This window comes from Zingiber officinale, chromosome 11A (assembly GCF_018446385.1).
Source record: "Zingiber officinale cultivar Zhangliang chromosome 11A, Zo_v1.1, whole genome shotgun sequence".
NCBI classification, from domain to species: domain Eukaryota; kingdom Viridiplantae; phylum Streptophyta; class Magnoliopsida; order Zingiberales; family Zingiberaceae; genus Zingiber; species Zingiber officinale.
Window position 1 is genome coordinate 4,889,744 of NC_056006.1, and position 23,593 is coordinate 4,913,336.

The 23,593-nt window shown below is 38.1% G+C and overlaps 1 pseudogene; it reads left to right on the forward strand.

Moving 5' to 3' along the window:
* Positions 1-23,593, forward strand: part of LOC122032862 — a 33,667-nt pseudogene that overhangs the window by 1,176 nt on the left and 8,898 nt on the right.

Sequence of the window (23,593 nt, forward strand, 5' to 3'; positions counted from 1 at the left end):
TACTCAATATCGGGTCGTGTAATTATGACATATTGTAGGGCACCAACAATACTACGATAGATCTGGGGTCAGACATCGAAGAGGAGGATGAAGGTGCAGTGAAACCACCCTCAATGATTGGTGTGGAGATATGACGTGTACCATCCATTTTAGCTCGTTATAGGAGCCTAGTAATGTATTTGCTCTAAAAGAGAAGACAACCTTCAGAATGTGAGAGAAACTTTATGCCAATAAAAAAACGAGCATTGCCAAAATCCCGAATAGGAAACTCTTGACGGAGAAGATGTAGTAAAGTAGTAATGCCGTTTTGATCACTACCAGTTATTAATATATCATCCATGTAAATCAGAACAAATATTGAAAATTCCTTATTACATTTGTAGAATAAGGAAGAGTCTGTTTTTTAGCCAGAAGATCCCTAAATATGAAGCCAGGTAGATAGACGATGAAACCATGCACGAGGTGCTTGTCGAAGACCATATATAGACTTCTAAAGTTGACACACATGTGTTGAAAGTTGCGGGTGGATGAATCTAGGAGGTTGCTCCATATAAACAGTTTCTTCAAGGTGTCCATGAAGAAAAACATTAGAAATATCTAATTGGCGTATTGGCCAATTGGAGCTTACAACTATAAATAGTAGCAATATGATAGTTGTAATTTTGATAATTGGACTAAAAGTATCATTGAAGTCAATACCTGCCTGTTGATTAAAGCCTTTAGCAACAAGGCAAGCTTTATAATGTTCAATAGAACCATCTGCACGATACTTAATTCGGTAAGCCCATTTAAATCCCACAATATTCATAGATGGGGTACGAGGGACTAAGCTCCAGGTTGCATTACGAAGAAAAACATCAAATTCTGTAGCCATCGCAGCACGCCAATTTGGATCTTTGACTACCTGTGTAAAACTAGAAGGTTTAACAAAATTTGAAGAAGCAAAGAGAGAACGTGGAAGAGGATAACGAGTGGAAACCGGTTGACATCGTGCATAAATATCGCTTAGAGGAAGCATCTGCCGAGGAATATCATCATTAGAGCTACTCGGAGATGAGTGGTCAGACATATGAGAATCAGAACTAGAGAATGGATCACCACTAGCTGCCGAGTCTATAGGAACTTGTGGAGATGGAGCAGGACCCAAGAGACCATCCCCCCTGTACTTTCAATATTTCCGGATGAATCAATATATGAGACTTCTAATATATTGCTTGGTGATATTAGATAGTTGCCTTGATTATCTGAAGGAGGATATGAGGTAGCAATTGCAAACAGAAATAGAGATTCATCAAAAGTAACATGTCAAGAAATATATATCCAACCGGTCGAAATATAGAGGCAACGGTACTCATGATGCAAATTACTATAACCAAGGAAAACACATTGTAAAGAGCGAGGGTTTAACTTGTGCTTAGAGTAAGGTCGTATCCAAGGATAACATGCGCAACTAAAGATACGAAAGAAGGAGTAATCTGGAAGACAAGTATAAATCCTTTCCAAAGGACACTTATTTTGAAGTAGTGGAGTAGGTAAACGATTGATAAGGTAGATTAAACTGTCCAAAATAATAATGGAAAGATTAAATAAGACATACAATCATAATAATTATAAACATAGTAATATAATAAACTTGGAAATATTATTTTTCCTATTTGATTCATGTCGATCTTGATTGTGTGCCAAATATAATAAATCCCAATTGATTGAAATCAATTAGAGATTATTTCCATTATTGTCATTAATTTGGACCATAATGACTACACATGTATCCTTGAGGATGGATCCCCAAAGTTGAGGTCAGATATTAGCACTTGGTCAGATAGCAATTTGCTTCGTCGAAATTACTCTGTTTGCATCCTGCTCCTAATATTCAAACAGAGGAGTTCACCCGAAGGAAGGAGACTGAGCAAAGCTGCATAAGAGCTCTAATATAATTGTTTGTGAAGTCAAGACAAAATGCCTTCTAAGTGAATGATTTTGTACACTGGCATGATGGAAGGAGCGAATGAAAAGGGTTTGATTTAATCAGCAACAACAAATCGCAGCATAGATTGGCTGTAAAATATGATAACAAAATAATAATTAAATAATAAGGTCTAATAGGCGAATAACTTTATTGAAATTTTTAAAAATTTTCTGAGAATTTTTCGGAGCTCACATGACGAGTTTAAGGGGATGAATCTGTTGGAGCCGGGAAAAAGCCTGTTTAAACTACCATATTTAAACGAGGAAATGTTTAATTTTTTTAAATATTTCTTTTCTTTTTCTCTTCCTTACCCGTGCCCTAGGTTCCCCCACGCCGATTCCCCTCTCGTGACGCCGGCCCTTTTTGGCTTCCCCAACCGGCGCCACCCTCCCGACGCCTCGTGCTTCCTCTTCCCCCACGCATACAAAACCTTCGGCCAAGGGAAGCCGAGCCCTCTCCCTTGCGGCGTCGCCTTCCATCCTCTCCACTGTCACCTCTTCTCCCCTCTCTGTGCTACCGCCGACCATCATAGGTCGTCGCTCGTCGCCAGCGATCACGAGAACCACCTCCTCTCTTTATTTCCAGCGCAGATCTAGATCAAGCATTTTCTCGATCGCGGGGAGGCCATCCATCGCTGAGGCGTGCCCTAGCTTGGATCTACTACCCCTCTTCCGATCGCATCACCCTCTGTGTAGTGGGATCATGTCGTGCCATCCTCGGTTGATCGCTGCCATCACTGATCTCTCCGTCATTTCGATCGTGCCGACATCGTGTGTGCATCACCGACTGAGACCCTTCTCCACCGATCGCTGGAGGTCTTCCGGTGGTTGTTCTCACCCTCAAGCCACCGCCCTAGTGCAAGTTGGTTATCTCTTAAGAGGAGAACCCGAGCCCTCTCCCCGATTCATTGAAGCCGTTCCCTAGCTCCATCCATAAGTTTTTGACAGTAGCTACCTTACTGTCACCTTGGAGGTAAACAACTAAACCTAGTAGGTGATTTGAGTGATTGATCTATGATCCTCATGTGATGCTAATTTAGGGTTATTGTCTTGGAGGACTAGCAGTTTCATTTAGTTTCGGCCACAGCACCATCGACAACCAGTAGCTGACTCTAATAGTAGCTAGTTCGAGTTAGGCCACCATCAATCGCTGAAGAAGAAGAGGTAATGATTTGGTAATTAGATTTGTTTTCATATTTAAGGTTGATTTTGTTGGGTGCTACTCGAAATACCGTTCTGCTTCCCCTGTACAAAAATTTGTACAAGCACAGAACTTTTCTAACAGCCTATGTGTTCCTCATGAGTTAAACTTGAATTGAAAATGGAACTTAACATTTTTACTTCAAGTTCAACTCATGTATTCTTCAGTAGTTAAAACTTGGATTGCAAACGATACTTAACATTATTAATCCAAGTTCATCCCATGTTACAGAAGTTGATTAAATATCTATTTCAAGGATTGGCTTCCAGGTTAAATATGGCGAGACACTTGACCTTCCTGGGTATGGGATTATCCACCACTTCCTAGACAAAACCTTTTAAAAAAATTGGATATTTAAACTTCTTATAGTAACCCTAGGTTTAACTACAAAGACTTCAATAGAAGCACAAGATCAAAACACTAAATCGAAATACAAAAATGAAACACGAAATCGCTAGCCTCTTGTGTTGATATTTCAGGATCGATACAAAGAACACAAACTAATTAATTTGAAGCGGAAACAATTAATTAATTATACCTTTCTTTGTAAACAAAGACCTCTTGATCTTCTGCTGTATTCCTCATCTTCTCTTGGACGTCGTGTGAGCGACGATCTACCAAGATGAAATCCACCTGAACCACTTCTTCTTTGCCTACAAGTTTCAGCCACCCAAAGAATACCAAAATAGGAAACTTCCTTCTCTTCTCCTTCTTCTCCAAACAACCGACCACCAAGTGCTTCTTCTTTTCTTCCAAGTTTCGGCCACCAAGAAGAGATGAGTGTCGACCTCAGAAAGAAAAAAGGAAGAGAAGAAGATGTGTGCCGCCGGCCTTAGGGAAGGAAACAAGGTGAAGAGGAGAAGAAGAGAAAACCGGCCACACAAGGAGAAGAAGAGGAAGAGGTGCCGGCCCTAAGGGAGCAAGGGAATTAAGAGATGTGTATATTATAAGGCATCCTTTACCTCTCTTTTATAATCATTGTTCATGGCAAAAAAAGATATTTTAATAACAATTAAAATCTCCCTATTTTAAATTTCCTATTTTGATGGCTACAAAAGGAAAGTTATAAAATTAATCTCTCTTTTTTAAACAATGTAGAAGGCTACAAAAAAGGAAAGATTAAAATTAAAATTTCTCTTTTAAATCATGGTTACAAAAAAAGAAAGTTTTATCAAAATTAAAATCTCTCTTTTAAATACTACAAATAAGGAAAGATTTTAACAAAATTAAAATATCTCTTTTAATCCTTTGTAGATAGCTATAAAAGGAAATATTTTAAATTTAAAACTCTCTTTTGAAACCATGTGGATGACTATAAAAAGGAAAGATTTTATCAAAATTTTATTTTAAATAAAATCTCCTTTTCTATCATGCTATGGCCGTCCCCATGCTTGGGCACCAAGCAAGGCTTGGCCGACCACTACTTGTGCTCCGAGTTAATGCTTGGCCGACCCCCTTGCACCAAGCAAGGATGTGTCCGACCCATTACTTGGGTAAGAAGTGGACTTTGTGGATACAAGGCTTTATAGAGGCTACAACAGGGACTGAGAGGAGGAATTGATTTTGGTCTCCCGATGAGCTTGAGCTTCCTATGTTTGACCCGAACACTCAACTCAAGTTCATCAATAATAACTCATACCACTAAAGAGTTATTATTGAACTACCGCATCAATCCCAAATTACATTATGGACTCCTTCTTATTATGAGTGTGTTAATCCCCCTGTGTTTAAGATATCGAATGCCCATTAATTAAATGAGTTACTGACAACTCACTTAACTAATATCTAGCTCCAAGAGTAGTACCACTTAACTTCATTGTCATGCCGGACTAGGTCCACCTGCAGGGTTTACATATCAATCCTTATGAGCTCCTCAAGGGGACATTATCAACCTAGATTACTAGGACACAGTTTCCTTCTATAATCAACAATACACCATATAAATAATATTATTTCCCAATTTATCGGGCCTATTAATTTAACGAATAAATCTCACCCATTGATAAATTAAAGAAATAAATACTAAGTATATGTGCTTGTTATTATATCTGGATTAAGAGTACGCACATTCATAATAACAGAGGTTATGTTCTTTTATGCAGTCAGTATAAAAGAAACAACCTCAAATGATCTTGCTCAATACACACATAGTGTACTAGTGTAATTTTATAGTCAAGATAAACTAGTACCAAATTACACTACAACCATTCCAATGGTTTGTCCCAATTCATCTTGGTTGTGAGCTACTATTTATAATTTATAAGGAATTGATAACATTATCATCTGTGTGACACTACACACCATGTTATCTATAATATAAATTAAATGGACAACTGCATTTAACTAAATGCAGACATTCGACCAATGCGATTCTTATTACAAAATAAATGTGTATTCAATAAATGTTCATACAAAAAGCTAGGCTTTTAGTATACATCCTAACAATCTCCCACTTATACTAAAAGACTATGTTGCCATATATGCTGTCATACATCTGATTCTCATCCCCTCAACATGCCTATCAAAAGCTCTCGCTGGAAGGGCCTTAGTGAAAGGATCTACCAGGTTATCTTCTGATGTAATCTTGGCGACAACAACTTCTCCTCGCTTTACAATGTCTCGTATCAGGTGGTACTTGCGCTCAATATGTTTACTAGCCTTATGGGCTCGTGGTTTCTTCGAGTTTGCTACTGCACCACTATTATCACAATAAATTGTGATAATTTTGGGCATACCAGGAATCACATCTAAGTCCATTAAAAAGTTTTTGAGCTATATAGGTTCTTTGGTTGCCTCAGAGGTTGCCACATATTCAGCTTCCATGGTGAAATCTGAAACGCATTTCTGCTTAACACTCCTCCATGTTATGGCTCCACCTCCCAAAGTAAACACATACCCTAAGGTTGTCCCTATCTGATTGGAAACCGAATCTGTGTAACCCACAGGGAGTAAATTATCTGCCTGGTAAAGCAACATATAAATATCTAGTCCTTCTCAGGTACTTTATATTTGCTTTACGACAGTCCAATGTCCCCGTCCTGGATTACTTTGACATCTGCTAACCATGCCCACGTCAAAACAGATATCCGGTCTGGTACATAACATTGCATACATTAGGCTTCCTACAGCCAAAGCATAAGGAACTGTCTTCATGTCCTCTATCTCCTTTGATATTTTATGACACATCTCTTTAGATAAAGGTACTTCATGTCGAAAATGTAGTAAACCTTTCTTGGAGTTTTGCATGCTAAAACGAGCTAGGATGGTATCGATGTATGAAAAACTTGGGATAAGTACAACATTCTTTTCTTGCGATCTCTTATTACTTTGATCCCAAGAATATGTCCATATTCTCCCAAGTCCTTCATATCAAACTGTTTGGACAACCATACCCTTACGTCTGATAACACTTTGACATTGTTGCCAATGAGCAAAATGTCATCTACGTATAATACAAGAAATACCACCACGTTTCCGTCACTCTTCTTGTATACATAAGACTCATCCGGATACTGAATGAATCCATAAGACTGGATCACTTCATTAAACCGGATGATCTAAGATTTTGAAGCTTGCTTCAGTCCATAAATAGATCGATTGATCTTACATACAAGATGTTCTTTGCCTTTTGCAATGAATCCCTCTGGTTGTTTCATATGGATGTTTTCTTCAAGACTTCTATTAAGGAAAGCTGTCTTGACATCCATTTGCCAAATCTCATAATTCATATGAGCGACAATAGATAAAAGAATCCAGATAGACTTGAGCATGGCTACCGAAGAAAAGGTTTCCTCATAATCGATTCCCGCTTTCTGAGTATACCCTTTTGCAACAAACCTTGCTTTGAAGGTTTCCACCTTCCCATCTGTCTTTCTTTTTCTTTTGTAGACCCATTTACATCCAATGGATTTTACATCATTCGGTGGTTCTACAAGCTCTCAGACCTGATTAGAATACATAGATTTATTTTTAGAGTTCATTGTACTTTGCGCCAAGATGCTGCATCTTTATCTTGGAGTGTTTCATCATATGTGCAGGGATCTGGTTCATGTTTACCAGGGATCAAGTATGAAGATTCTCCCCATAACATGAATCTATCAAGTTGCCGAACAACCCTCCCACTACGACGTGGTACTGCTTGTAATTGTGCATCATTTGTGACACGTATTGCAGTTTCTTGTGGTATCTCATCTTGTACCGTTGGTACTAAGGTAGTGGTTCATTATCTAGTGGTTCATTACCTAGACGTGTCTTCTCTTATTTCTTCAAGAATAATTTTACTCATGGGCTTGTGGTTCATTACATAGTCCTTTTCTAAAAATCGGGCATTGGTGCTAACAATGACCTTCTGATCTTTAGGACTATAAAATAAACCGTCTTTCGTTCCTTTAGGATAACCTACAAACAAGCGATATTCTGTCCGTGATTCCAACTTATCAGTGTCTCCCTTCAGCACATGTGCTGGACTACCCCAAATCTGAATATGATTCAGACTAGGCTTATGCCCATTCCACAATTCTGTGGGAGTAGAGGATACTGACTTAGAAGGTACCAAGTTCAGAATGTACATTGGCGTTTCCAGAGCATATCCCCAAAATGAATTTGATAATTTTGAATAACTCATCATTGATCTAACCATTTCCATAAGAGTCATATTCCTTCGTTCTGCCACACCATTCTGTTGGGGTGTACCAGGTGCAGAAAGTTGGGATTGAATCCCGACCTCTGATAAGTAACTCCTAAACTCTCCTAAGAGGTACTCACCACCACGCTCAGACCGTAGTGTCTTGATACTTTTACCATGCCATTTCTCCACATCAACCTTGTACTTTTTTAACTTATCAAAGCACTCAGACTTGCAGCACATCAAGTAAATGTACCCATATCTCGAATAGTCGTCTATAAAAGAGACAAAATATTCGAAACCACCTCTTGTCTAGATAGTCATAGGTCCACACAAATCATAATGAACAAATTCCAACACATTTTGGCCCTATACCCTTTGGCCTTAAAAGTCTCTTGGTCATTTTTCCTTCCAAACAAGATTCGCAGGTTGGAAAATTTTTCACCACTAATGAACCCAAAGGTCCATCAGCTATTAACCTTTGAATCCTACTTAAGTTAATATGACCTAGCCTTAGATGCCAAAGATATATTTGATTCATTTCTGAAGGTTGCTTTCTCTTATTAGAATTAGAAGATGTGTTATTAATTTTCATTTGTTGCATTGTGGGAGTTATTGGATTTAGAGTATACAAATTGCCAACCAATGTACCAGAACAGATAACTTCCCTATTTTTCTTGACAACTATTTTGTCATCAAAAGAAACAGAATATCCATCCATAAAAAGTTTAGAAACTGAAATTAAATTCTTTCTAAAACTTGGTACATAAAGACAATTTCTCAAAATCAATGTTTTATTCCTATCAAAAGACAAGTAAACATCTCCCACTACAACAGTCGCCACTTTCGTAGCATTGCCCATGTAGATGGTAATCTCCCCTTCATGTAGTTGTCGAGTTTCCTGGAACCCCTTTATTGTTCTCCTTTCTGTTGGGGTTGCAAGGTTGCAAACATAGTCCCATATTGAAAACACTTGGAAAAGATCATGGGTTTATAAGAGAAAGATATCTCCATTGGCATGAGGCCTTTTGGGGAGAGCCCAAGAGCAAAACCATGAGGGCTTAGGCCCAAAGTGGACAATATCATGTCATTGTGGAGATATCTAAATTCTTTTCGATCCTACAATTGGTATCAGAGCCTGGACTGCCAGAAGGTTTAACCGCCGACTGTGCACAAGAGCTATGGTCTGATTGAACCATGTGAGTACAATATTGACCTCGAACAAAGAAAGTGGAGGCTCCTATGTTCGGATCAAGAGGACCAGACACCAGGCAGGAAGTCCTAGTAGGTCGGGTGGACCGAGGGGCAGGAAGTCCTAGTTGTGGCTAGGCAAGGAAGTCCTAGTAGGTCGGGTAGACCGAGGGGCAAGAAGTCCTAGTAGGTCGGGTAGGCCGAGGGGCAGGAAGACCTGGTGGGTCAAGGATCAGACGTGGGAAGCCCATGGTCCTTTGTTTGAGGGGGGGATTGTTGGGGTTGCAAGGTTGCAAACATAGTCCCATATTGAAAACACATGGAAAAAATCATGGGTTTATAAGAGAAAGATATCTCCATTGGCATGAGGCCTTTTGGGGAGAGCCCAAGAGCAAAACCATGAGGGCTTAGGCTCAAAGTGGACAATATCATGTTATTGTGGAGATATCTAAATTCTTTTTGATCCTACACTTTCTACGAGGATAGTCCACCTTCCAATGTCCAGACTGCTTGCATGTGAAGCACTTGCCCTTTGGCTTCTTCACACATGCTTTCGGTCCAGTCCCTAGAGATCGATTCACTTTCTTTGCTAAACCAACTTGTTTCTTTTTCTTCTTTCTTCCTTTTGGTTTAGAAACAGAAACATTTTCAGCAATATGAATTTGAGAGTTTTGACGAAATAACCCTTCTGCTGCTTGAAGTTCTGTCAGAAGTTCCGCCAATGAATAAACCCTTTTGTTCATATTGTAGTTCAAGCGGAACTGCTCAAAGCTTTTAGGCAATGTTTGGAGAATGATATTGATCTGGGTTTCCCTATCGATTTCAGCCCCAAGGATTTCTATCTCATTTAAATGAGCCATCATTTTGAGGATATGATCCCTTACGACCTGTCAGTCATGGTGGTCGTCATCAAATTTCTCATAGCCTATTGCCTAGCAGCCCGATTCTGGTGTCCGAAGAGTTCCTTGAGATTGCGCATCATGTTATAAGCAGTAGGCATGACCTGATGCTGATGTTATAGTACATTTGACATAGAAGCCAAAATGTAACACCGCGCCATCTCATCTGCCCTGACCCATTTCTTATGACACTCAATCTCCTCTTCACTAGAATTACTATTAGGCAAGCTTGGACAGATATCAAAAAGTATGAACTTGTAGCCTTCAGAGTTAAGACAATGTCCAAGTTTCTCTTCCAATCAATATAATTGGGTCCAGTAAATTTGTTCTCTTTTAATATAACAGCAAGAGGATTGAAGGTCATTTGAAATCCTAAGAATCACAAAATATTTGGTCAATACTTTAAAATTTAAAATAATATTGATTCCTCAAACAATATCATTTAAATTCACCAACACATCAAAACACCGTGAATTTTGTATGCCATATTAGTATGGACGTATACAAATTCAAATATTTATAAGAGGAGGTTTTACCCATTAATTTTATTATATTGTCATCCTAACTTTATGACAAATAAAATTAATAGTTAGTTTTTCTTCGGTCACACAAATAATAGCAGTGACTCCGATTGGGAGGATACTATTAAATGCGCCTAAGTGTATATCATTACTTGATACTTAGTCCATTAAATAGGATTGTGCCCCTTCAGATGGAGAAGATCCCACAAGCTAAATAATTTTCTATAATCATCCATAAAGGAAGTTTGATCTAGTGATCCGCAAACAAACTCATCCGATGTGGAGGAAGACACTCAGAGCCAACGCACAAGTTTGAATGCAATAAAAAAAAATCACTCATGAAAAAAAATCACGCTCTCATCCTCAACTTATCATACGCATCATCATGTGAACTTAATTAAACCAAGAGCACAGTACACCAACACAGAAGAGGAGTTGCAAAGATTAAGAGGCTAAATTTGAAAAAAAAACTAGTATTTTTATTTTGTATTGTATTGATAAAAATTTCTAATTCATATTCTTTCAGAGAAAATATCACCAACGAAAAAGAAATATAATGAGAGAAGATTAGGATTAAAAGATATTGAAGAGAATAGATTAGATCTTCTAAAATAATATATATAATTAAAAATAAATTTAAAATATTAAAAATGGAACTCTTTTATGACTCCATCTGAGGGCGGATCTTCTGGTCCGCAAAGGCTGGACCAACTCATGGTCCAATTTTTGCATTGGTGGGGGACAATGACCCTCCACTTATTAATAGGTGGAGATCATGGCCTCCCATTAATTCCCTTGTCCCGGTCTAGAAGTAAATCAGGATAAGAGAACCAGAGGATCTCATCCCCATCGTTAGAGCTATGACAAAATCTATAAAATCTGAAACTTTCAATAGAGAAGAAGATCCTACAAATTTTTTATAATGTGGACTTATTCTTTCTTATTTTCTTAGAAAATATATATGAAAATATATTTAATATATTAAAAATAATAGGCCAGTAAAAATTAAGCCCGATTTAAAAACGATCCGTTGATGCCACCTTTAATATAAATTAGGACCAATATAATAGTTTTATATAAAATTAATATATAACCCAAAATAACTTTAAATTGTAAAATAAGGAGTTCTTTAAAAAAATTTAAATCTAGAAAATTTAAAAATTTACAGTAAAATTCATATCAATTTAGTTTCTACTTTTTATTTTTTCAAAATCAAAATACTATTCTTATTAATTTACGAAAGGTTATAAAAATAAATATTTACTATCATTTATTAATGATGGCTCAAATAATTCAATGATGGCTCAAATAATTCTTGGATTCCCTACCATATTTATGTTCTATTTAGTAAACAGCGGAAAATTATCGGAGGAAGAGAAAAGAAAAGGTAAAAAAAAAAATTTAATACTTATTTATCTTGATAGAAGGTGAATATATACGATGTAATTTTATAAATAAAAAAATAGTATATACGATCATTTTTTAGGTACATAATATAATTTTGTGAGTTAAAAATGGTCAATGCATTGTTTTTTTTGTATATAGTATAATTTTGTAAATAAAAAATGTATATGCATCATTTTTTCCTATCAACTACTTTCCGTCTGATTTAGAGATAATCAATTTTAACTCCAAAACTATCCATTGATGAATTACGTTTCTCTTCAATTTGGAAATTTTAATGAAATAAACAACAGAATTTTTTCACTGCTAAAACTTTTTCATGAGTGTGTTAGTCTTCCTGTGTTTAAGATGTTGAATGCCCACTAATTAAATGAGTTACTGACAACTCTCTTTAATTAATATCTTAGTCCAACAGTAGTACCACTCAACCTTATCGTCACGTCAGACTAAGTCCATCTGCAGGGTTTAACATGACAATCCTTATGAGCTCTTCTTGGGGACATTATCAACCTAGATTACTAGGACACAGTTTCCTTCTATAATCAATAACACACACTATAAGTAATATAATTTCCCAACTTATCAGGCCTTTTGATTTATCAAGCTAAATCTCACCCTTTGATAAGTTAAAGAAATGAATACTAAATATATGTGCTTGTTATTATATTAGGATTAAGAGCACACACTTCCATAATAACTAAAGTCTTGTTCTTTTATTAAGTCAGCACAAAAAGAACTTACCTTAAATGATCATGCTCAATACACTCAGAGTGTACTAGTGTAATTTTATAGTTAAGATAAACTAATACCAAATTACACTACAACTTTTCCAATGGTTTGTTCCTATCCATCTTAGTCGTGAGCTACTATTTATAATTTATAAAGAACCGATAACATGATCTTCTGTGTGTGACACCATATACTATGTTATCTACAATATAAATTAATTGGACAACTACACTTAACATATAAATGTAGACATTTTTGACCAATGTGATTCTTTATTTCAAAATAAATGTTTACAAAAGCTAGACTTTCAGTATACACTCTAATAGATTCGTAGGCGCCTATTATGTTTATTTCTTGTGGAGGTAGCATGCTCAGTAGTTGAAATTCAGCCAGTCCATTTACTACGAAGTCAGCTTGCTCTTTCTTGGTCCAATAATATTCTTCTTTGACCTTTGGTGCTATAAAATCATATTTCAATATTAGTAATAAATCAAAGTCCATTTTGAAGAATATCTCCATCTTTCTTTTCCAAATCATGAACTCTCCCTTGAACTTAGGTGGGTAGATGCTTGGTCCGACTATCTCTTGTGTTTCGATCGGCGGTTAGTCCTTCTAAAGCGATCTCGGCTGATACCACTTGTTGGTCCCTTATGGCCGGTAAGAGGGGAGTGAATTGCCTTGCACAAATAAACTCAAATATTTCTCGATCTTTATAGCTTGATTAAAATAACACTTGTACAAAAGGAACTAATTAAAAGAGAAAGAAGAGGCACAGAGAGGTTTAATTGGTTTACAATCAGGGGATTGCTAATTCAAGATGTTGAAGGCTCACTATCCAATCTCCTTCGGACGGAGAAGTCTCTTACAATAGTTAAAGCACTTAGTTACAAAACCAAATAGAAAGAGAATTGTTTACAAGTGTTCTATTTAGCTACTGGGATTAGGATTATATTTATAGCTCTGATCGGGGCGCCTGGAAGGGTTTCAGGCGCTTGGACGTAGATAGAATTTTATCCACATACCGAATTGCAACAGGTGCCTTTGTGATAAACTTTCTGGTCCAGGCGTCTGGAAGGGTTCCAGGCGCTCAAACGGTGTTGATACGACACCCCAGGGCGCCCTGGGGCACCCATGGGATTCAAGCGCCCGGACCGTCCGGGTGCCTGAACTTGGTCTAGGCACCCCGGGCAGTCAACCTTGTGTTAGCTGTTCGATTTCTCCTCGATCTGGTTCCGTTCGCTTGGGTGATTTCGGTTATCCGGAATAGGGATCACCCGAATTCATTTTCTGGCCTTTGCGAGCAACCTTCGTCTCTAGCTTCTTGTCTCTCGGAACCGCCGCGCGCTTCCTTCTCGTCTGCCAGCGTACTCTTCTGTTGCGCCTTGTCCCTCGAACGTACCGAGCCCGTCGACTCTCTCCCGTGTCATCCTTCTTATTAGTTACATCTTTCGCTCGACATCTTTCGCTCGACCTCCTTTGCTCCTAAATTCCTGCACACTTAGATACAGGGTATCAAAACATAATAGGACATAACTCTGATTTGGCTGATCACATAAAAATTATCATGGGGTATTTATATACTCTTCTTAAAACTTATGACTTTGATTAACATAAACACTTTAATAAAATAAACTAAAATGCATAAAATAAGTATGAGATACAAATGATTTACTTGTTTGCAACCGGGGAGGTTGCTAATCCAAGGTAAATGTAGTTCAACTAGAAGACTTCTTCTTTAACACAAGTCGGAGGCAGAGAAGACTTGTATAAGACGTTAATAGTGTGGAACAAAGAAAATAGGAAGAGAACTTCGAGTACAAAAAGTGTTGTTTAAATGAAGAAGACCAGAGCTCTATTTATAACTCATTGGTCGAAACTAGCCATTTGTTGAGGCGGCGCGGTTCGAGCGCCCCCAGCGAGGCAAACTCTATCTCCATGCAATGGCTACACAGCGGCAAAGGGATAAGATTTGATCCACTACCAAGCACCCGAACCTCTACTGACATGACCTCAGCGAGCACCTCTTAAGCACCAAAACTAGTTTGGTCGCCCATGTTGGTTGCTACTCGGAAAACCTAATGGTTCCTGTAACGACCCAACTCCTGAGTACTAATCTGTGAGCCGGATCGCTACATTAACTACTGAAGCTACTGTACGGAAAACTGGGTAAAATAAAATTTCACTAACTGACTCGGTTAGTCTGACAACTGATACACCCATGCTGTTATAAGGAAGGATTCAAGACCCTTTCTGGTTGGTGTACATGTGCTAAGGAGGATACTTAACCTCCCATCTGAGCTAGGAACTCAGAATTAACTTCCCAGCTAGCTGCTGATCGATCCACGGATCGATCAAACTTGCTATGATTCTGTGCCCTGCTGGTCTGCAGACCGATCCAGGTGTGTCTGGATCGGTCTGCAGACCGATCCAGGCACCTGGAAACGCTGGATGCTCTCTGTTCGGTGCTGGATCGGTCGGACGACCGATCAGATAGCATACAGTAGCATACTGTATGCCTCTGGATCGGTCGGCTGACCGATCCAGGATCCTGATACTGCAACGGATCGGTCGGCAGACCGATCCAACTCGATACGAAATCGAGTTTCTGATTTCAGAACTTTCAGGCACTGGAACGTACCACAACTCACGGACATAGTTTCTAAATACATGAAAAACAATCTAACATTAACCTACATGCGTCCTAAACTGAACAAACTGAATAGTGCATAGTTTTACTTGATTAAAACATTTACCAGCTAAGGATTTAAACCACAAACAAACTAACAATGTAAATCTGGAATTAAGTTGTTTCGACCCCTAGGATCTTTATTCCAAACCCCTTGCACACACACCTCCATAGCATTGTCCTCCAACCTCCATTAGTCCACTTTTCTTTTACCTGATCTGCAGATAAGAAAAGTAGTACTATAAGCTAAAGAGCTTAGTAAGAAACCATCTACCTCACAAAACATGCAACGATGCAAGTATGGTTTCAAAACATGCTATTTGAAAACCGAATCGAGAATGGCAACATGGCATGGCATACAAACATGTCTGAATCGATCATGGCATACAAACAAACTGAGCATAGTATATCTGAAACTAAGCATACATACTGAACTGGTCATGCATATACATCTAACTGGTCATGAACTCAAATCATGAAACTTAACTGAGATAATCAACTGAAATTGAAACTAAGTTAGTGTTTCCATCATCGATTACATATTTGGAAAACTATATATAATAATAGATGAAAATACTAAACATCCTCTTTGGGCCCAACGATAGCCTTACTTTGCGCGCATCCCTACGAGACCGGGATTGCAAGTTCCGAATCCAGCAGGTTACTAGGTTATCGAACCTAGGGACGATGGGAGTCCACCCATGGATATCGATCCAAGGTGCCAACTGAATAAAAGTAAAATACTGAATACTGTTTTATTTTACTTTGCTGTTCTAGGTTATCTGAACCTAGAGCTAGGTTATCTGAACCTAGAGGCTACTGTGGGAGCCTACCCAATGGATATCTGATCCATATAGCTGTAATAACTGATAAATAACTGAATAAAATGTTTCTAATATATTTACATGCTGTTAGGACGCCTACTAGTGCATCCTTCTGAACTGGGCATTCTACCGAATGCTTGGTGTGCACTAAAAGCACACCCTAAAACTGAAAACTGTAAAATTACTGAACTAACGCCAAAACTAACAAGCGAGAGCAATTATACTGCAGGTGAGGGGTTTCTTACCTCAATCGCAAGGTTTTCTTACGATTCTATCCGCTAGGTTTTCCGGAAAACTGCTCCGTTCGACGAACCGCTTACGTCCTCGCGTTCCTCTCGCGGAGAAGAACCTCTTTCGTGTTGGAGTCGTCGCCGGAAGATGATCCGAGAGTCCTTGGGTTTGGGCACCGAGAGAGGAGGAGGAAGAGGAGTGGGCGGCGATTTTAGGTTTCGGGTGAGGAAAAGCTACGGTGAGAAATAATCTAAAACTTCTCACTTAAATCCTTATTTATTTTTTTACTAATTAATTCACCCAAAATCAATTATAAATATAATTGATTCCCTCTTCTTCCAGCACGGCCCTGCTGGGTTCAACTGGTTACTAACATTATCCCTTAAACCATAGGTCTCGGGTTCGATTCCCGCTTAGGCCGTTTTCGTTTATATTTATTTTTGCTACTTCCGCTACTCGGAAAATTCCGAAAAAATATCTAAAAATTCCAGAAAAATCATAAAATAATTCTAAAATAGTTTTGAGAATTTTAGGGCGTTACAGTTCCACTGTACAAAAATTTTGTACAAAGGTCTGAACCTTTTCCTAGCTACCATGTGTTCTTTTAAATTAAACTTGGATCGCCTGCGGAACTTATCACGTTTGATCCAAAGTTTAATCTATTTGTTCTTTTAGGTTTAGACTTGGATCTCCTGCGGAACTTAACACTTTCGATCCAAATCACCTAGGTTATTAATTCTATTAAATATTAATTTCCAAAATTGGCTTCCAGTTCTGACGTGGCTAGGCACATGGCCTTCTTGGATATGGGAGCAACCACCACCGACTAGACAAAGCCTTTTAAGGAAAGCTAATATTTAATTTCCTTAAATAACTTTAGGTCAACCGAAAAGAACAATCAAATCACAAGGAAAAAAAAACAAAAGAACACAACATCGAAAATAAATTCTAAATACTAGAATCGCATGCCTCTTGTATTTGGTATTATTTCCAAAAATAACTAGTATGATGCGGAAAGGAAAAATACTAGTTATACCTTTTAGAAAGACCTCTTGATCTTCTATCGTATTCCTCTTCTAACCTCGGACGTTGTGTGGGCAATGATCTTCCAAGATGAGGACCACCTAGCACCTTCTTCTTCTTCCTTCAAGTTTCGGCCAAGCACCAAAATCCAAGGATGAAGAACTTTTTCCACTAACTAAGCTCCAAGGGATGCAAGCTTTCTCTCCTTCTCCAAGTAGTATCCGGCCACCACAAGAGCTCCATGCAAAGAAGGGTTTCACCCACCACAAAGAGGAAGAGAGGGAAAGAAGATGGCCGGCCACAACACCAAGGAAAAAGAGGGAGAGAATAATAGAGGTTGTGTCTCATGAAGGCACCCCAACCCCCTCTTTTATATTCCTTAGCTTTGGTAAATAAGAAAATTTAATTACAATAAAATTTCCTTAACTTTCCTTGACAACAATTAATTAAGAAAAATTAAATAAAATATCCTAATCAATTATGTCTTGGCTGGCCACATCAACAAGAGCAAACAAGACAATTTCAATCAACAATTAAAATTCCTTATTTGTCTTCAGAAATTTTAAAAAATAAAATTCCCCATTAAAATCCCTTCATGGTTGATAAAAAGAAATTTCTATAATTTTAATTTTTATACATGTGAATAATTTATAAAGAAGAAAAATAAAATATCTTTCCAATCTACAAATAAGGAAAGAGATCTAATATCTTTCTTTAATCTTTTGTAGATCCTTTTAAAAGAGATATTTTAATTTTAAATCTCTCCAATAAATTATATCTTTCACATAAGAAAATTTTAAAATTAAAATTCTTTTTAATTTAATGGGGGCCGGCCACCTAAGCTTGGGTTCAAGCTAGGGTCGGCCACCCATGAACCAAGGCTTGGCCGACCCTAGCTTGAACCACAAGCTAGCTTGGCCGGCCCTTACATCATGGGTACGAAGGTGGGTATAGGTGGGTATAGTACTCTATAAATAAGAGGCTAAGATAGGGACAGAGAGGAGGAATTGGTTTTGGTCTCCTGATAAAATTAAGCATCCCGTGTTCGCCCTGAACACACAACTTAATTTTATCAATAATAATTCATTCCACTAGAGAACTATTATTGAACTACCGCACCAATCCCAAATTATATTTTTGGGCTCCTTCTTATTATGAGTGTGTTAGTTTCCCTATGTTTAAGATGTCGAATGCCCACTAATTAAGTGAGTTACTGACAACTCATTTAATTAATATCTTAATCCAAGAATAGTACCACTCATCCTTATCGTCATGTCGGACTGAGTCCACCTGTAGGGTTTAACATGACAATCCTTATGAGCTCATCTTGGGGACATTATCAACCTAGATTTCTAGGACACAGTTTCCTTCTATAATCAACAACACACACTATAAGTGTATCATTTCCCAACTTATCGGGCTTATTGATTTATCGAACTAAATCTCACCCATTGATAAATTAAAGAAATAAATATCAAATATATGTGCTTGTTATTATATTAGGATTAAGAGCACACACTTTCATAATAACTGAGGTCTTTGCTCCTTTATAAAGTCAGTATAAAAGAAACGACCTCTAATGGTCTTACTCAATACACTCTAAGTGTACTAGTGTAATTATATAGTCAAGATAAACTAATTCCTAATTACACTACGACCTTCCAATGGTTTGTTCCTTTCCATTTTGGTCGTGAGCTACTGTTTATAATTTATAAGGTACTGTAACATCATCTTCTGTATGTGGCACCACATACTATGTTATCTTCAATATAAATTAATTGAACAACTATAACTAAATGTAGACAATTTGACCAAATGTGATTCTTTATTCAAAATAAATGTTTACAAAAGCTTAGGCTTTCAGTATACACTATAACAATCTCCCACTTATACTAACGACTAAGTTGTCATATCTTCTGCCATACATCTGATTCTCATTCCCTCCACATGCCGATCGAAAGCTTTTGTTGGAAGGGCCTTAGTGAAAGGATCTGCCAGGTTATCTGCTGATGCAATCTTGGCGATGAAAATTTCTCCTCGCTTTACGATATCTCGTATTAGGTGGTACTTGCGCTCTATATGTTTACTTGCCTTATGGGCTCGTGGTTCCTTCGAGTTTGCAACTGCACCGCTATTATCACAATAAATTGTGATGATTTTGGGCAAACCAAGAATCACATCTAAGTTCATTAGAAAGTTCCTGAGCCATACTGCTTCTTTAGCCGCCTTAGAGGCTGCTACATACTCAGCTTTCATGGTTGAGTCCGAAACGCATTTCTGCTTAACACACCTCCATGCAATGACTCCACCTCCCAAAGTAAACACATAGCCTGATGTAGATTTACTGTTGTCCCTATCTGATTGGAAATCTGAATCCGTGTAACCCATAGGGAGGAAATCGTCTGCTTGGTAAACTAGCATATAATCTCTAGTCCTTCTCAGGTACTTTAATATATGTTTTACCGCAGTCCAATGTCCTTGTCCAGGGTTACTCTGATATGATCTGCTAACCATGCTCACGGCAAAACAGATATCAGGTCTCGTACATAGCATTGCATACATTAGGCTTCCTACAGCCGAAGCATAAGGAACTGTTTTCATGTCCTCTATCTCTTTTGATGTCTTCGGAGACATCTCTTTAGATAGAGCTACTCCATGCCTAAAAGGTAAGAAACCTTTCTTGGAATCCTGCATGCTAAAACGAGCAAGGATTGTATCTATATATGAAGCTTGGGACAGACACAACATTCTTTTCTTGCGATCCTTTATAACTTTGATCCCAAGATTGTGTGCACAATCTCCTAAGTCCTTCATATCAAATTGTTTGGACAACCATACCTTTACATCTGATAATACCTTGACATTGTTGCCAATTAACAAAATATCATCTACGTATAATATAAGAAATACCACCACGTTTCCGTTACACTTCTTGTATACACAAGACTCATCCGGACACTGAATAAATCTATATGACTGGATTACTTCATTAAACCGGATGTTCCAAGACCTTGAAGCTTGCTTTAGTCCATAAATGGACCGATTGAGCTTGCACACTAGATGCTCTTTGCCTTTTTCAATAAACCATTCTGGTTGCTTCATATGGATGTTCTCTTCAAGACTTCCATTAAGGAAAGCTGTCTTGACATCCATTTGCCAAATCTCATAATCCATATGAGCAGCAATGGATAAGAGTATCCGGATAGACTTAAGCATGGCTACTGGTGAAAAGGTCTCCTCATAGTTGATTCCTTCTTTCTGAGTGTACCCTTTCGCAACAAGCCTAGCTTTGAAGGTTTCTACCTTCCCGTCTGTCCCTCTTTTCCTTTTGTAGATCCACTTGCATCCAACGGCTTTTACACCATCAGGTGGTTCTACAAGCTCCCAGACCTTATTAGAGTACATAGACTCTATTTTAGAATTCATTGCCTTTTGCCAAGATGTTGCATCTATATCTTGGAGTGCTTCGTCATATGTTCGGGGATCAGGTTCATGTTTACCCGGGATCAAGTCCGAAGACTCTCCCAAAAACATGAATCTTTCAGGCTGCCTTACAACCCTCCCACTACGACGAGGCACTGTCTATGGTTGTGTATCATGTGTGACACGTGTTGCAGTCTCTTGTGGTACTTCATCTTGTACTGTTGGTACTGAAGTACACGTGTCCTCTCTAAGTTCTTTTAAAACAACTTTGCTACTGGCTTGTGATCCATTATATAGTCTTCTTCTAAAAACTGGGCATTGGTAATAACAATGACCTTCTGGTCTTTAGGACTATAAAATAAACCACCTTTCGTTCCTCTGGAATACCCCACAAACACGCGAATTTCTGTACGAGATTCTAACTTATCAGCATCTGGTTTCAGCACATGTGTTGGACTACCCCAAATCCGAATATGTCTTAGACTGGGCTTTCGCCCATTCCACAATTCTGTGGGAGTAGAAGAAACTGATTTAGAAGGTACTAAGTTCAGAATGTACACTGCCGTTTCCAGAGCGTATCCCCAAAACGAATTTGGTAATTCTGAATAACTCATCATCGATCTAACCATTTCCATAAGAGTCCTATTCCTTCGTTCTGCCACACTATTCTGTTGGGGTGTACCAGGTGCGGACAGTTGGGATTGAATCCCGGGTTCTGATAAGTAATTCCTAAACTCTCCTAAGAGGTATTCGCCATCACGATCAGACCGTAGTGTCTTGATACTTTTACCTAGTCGTTTCTCCAAATCAGCCTTGTACTCTTTGAACTTATCAAAGCACTCGGACTTGCGGCACATTAGGTAAATGTATCCGTATCTTGAATAATCGTCTATAAAAGAGACAAAATATTCAAAACCACCTCTTGCCTGGACAGACATAGGACCACACAAATCAGAATGAACCAATTCTAACACTTCTTTGGCTCTATACCCCTTGGCCTTAAAAGGCCTCTTGGTCATTTTACCTTCCAAGCAAGATTCACAAGTCGGAAAATTTTCCAACTCTAATGAACCCAGAAGTCCATCGGCTATAAGCCTCTGAATCCTACTTAAGTTAATATGACCAAACCTTAGATGCCAAAGATATGCTTGGTTCATTTCTGAAGGTTCTTTTCTCTTATTTGAGTTAGAAGATGAGTTATAAATTTCCATGTTTTGTTTTGTGGGAGTAATTGGATTTAAAGTATACAAATTGCCAACTAATGCATCAGAACAGATAATCACTTCATTTCTCTTAATAACTACATCATTACTAAAAGAAACTGAATATCCATCCAAAAACAGTTTAGAAACTGAAATTAAATTCTTTCTAAAACTGGGTACATAAAGATAATTTCTTAAAATCAAATTTCTATTCCTATTAAAAGATAAGTAGACGTCTCCCACTGCAACAGCCGCCACCTTAGTAGTATTGCCCATGTAGACGGTAATCTCTCCTTCAGTTAGTCGTCGGGTTTCCTGGAACCCCTGCAAGGAATTGCAGACATGATCAGTGGCTCCCATATCTACACACCAGGTGCTGGTAGATAACACCGCTAAACATATTTCAACAACTAGAGCATGAGATATACCTTTGTTGTTCTGATTCCTACGAGCACAGTCCGCCTTCCAATGCCCTGACTGCTTGCAGATGAAGCACTTGCCCTTCGGCTTCTTCATTCCACCTTTAGGTCCTGTACTATGAGATTTATTCACTTTCTTTGCTGAACCAACTTGTTTCTTCTTCTTCTTTCTTTTCGGTTTAGAAGTAGAACCATTTTCAGCATAGTGAATATGAGAATTGTGACGAAACAAACCTTCTGCTGCATGAAGTTCTGTCAGTAGTTTCGCCAATGAATATACCCTTTTGTTCATATTGTAATTCAAGTGAAATTGCTCAAAACTTCTAGGTAGTGTTTGGAGAATCATATCGATATGGGTTTCCCCATCAATTTCTTCTCAAAGGATCTGTATTTCGTTCAGATAAACCATCATCTTTAGGATATGATCCCTCACAGGAGTATCCTCTTACATGGTGGCTGTCATTATCTTTCTCATGGCTTCTTGTCTAGAAGCCCGATCCTGATGACCAAAGAGTTCCTTGAGATTGTTCATAATATCATAAGCTATTGGTAAATCTTGATGCTGATGTTGCAATACATTTGACATTGAAGCCAAAATGTAACACCGCGCCATCTCATCTGCCTTTACCCATTTCTTATGATATTCAATCTCCTCTTGGGTAGATTCACCAGTGGGTGCATCAGGACAAGGCTCAGTCAGTACAAACTTATAGCTTTCAGCAGTAAGAACAATGTTCAGGTTTCTTTTCCAATCTATGTAGTTAGGACCAGCAAGTCTATTCAGTTGTAGTATGATGGACAGTGGGTTGAAAGTCATCCTAAGAATCACAAATAACTTTTGGTCAGAACTCTAAATTTAGAATAATATTGATTCCTCAAACAATACTATTTTAAATTAACCAATACCTCAAAACACCGTGAATTTTGTATGCCACGATAGTGTGGATGTATACAAATTCAACATTTGTAAAAGGAGGGTTTTAACCCATTAATTTTATTATCTTGTCAACCTAACTTTTTGACAAATAAAATTAATAGTTGGTATCTTTTGGTCACACAAATAATAGCAGTGACTCCGATGGGGAGGATACTATTAGTTGTGCCTAAGTGTATACCATTACTTGACACTAAGTCCATTAATAAGATTGTGCCCCTTTCGATGGGGAAGATCACACGCTCTTAATTAATTTCCTATAGTCATCCCAAATGGAAGTTTGTTCTAGTGATCCACAAACAAGCTCATCCGAT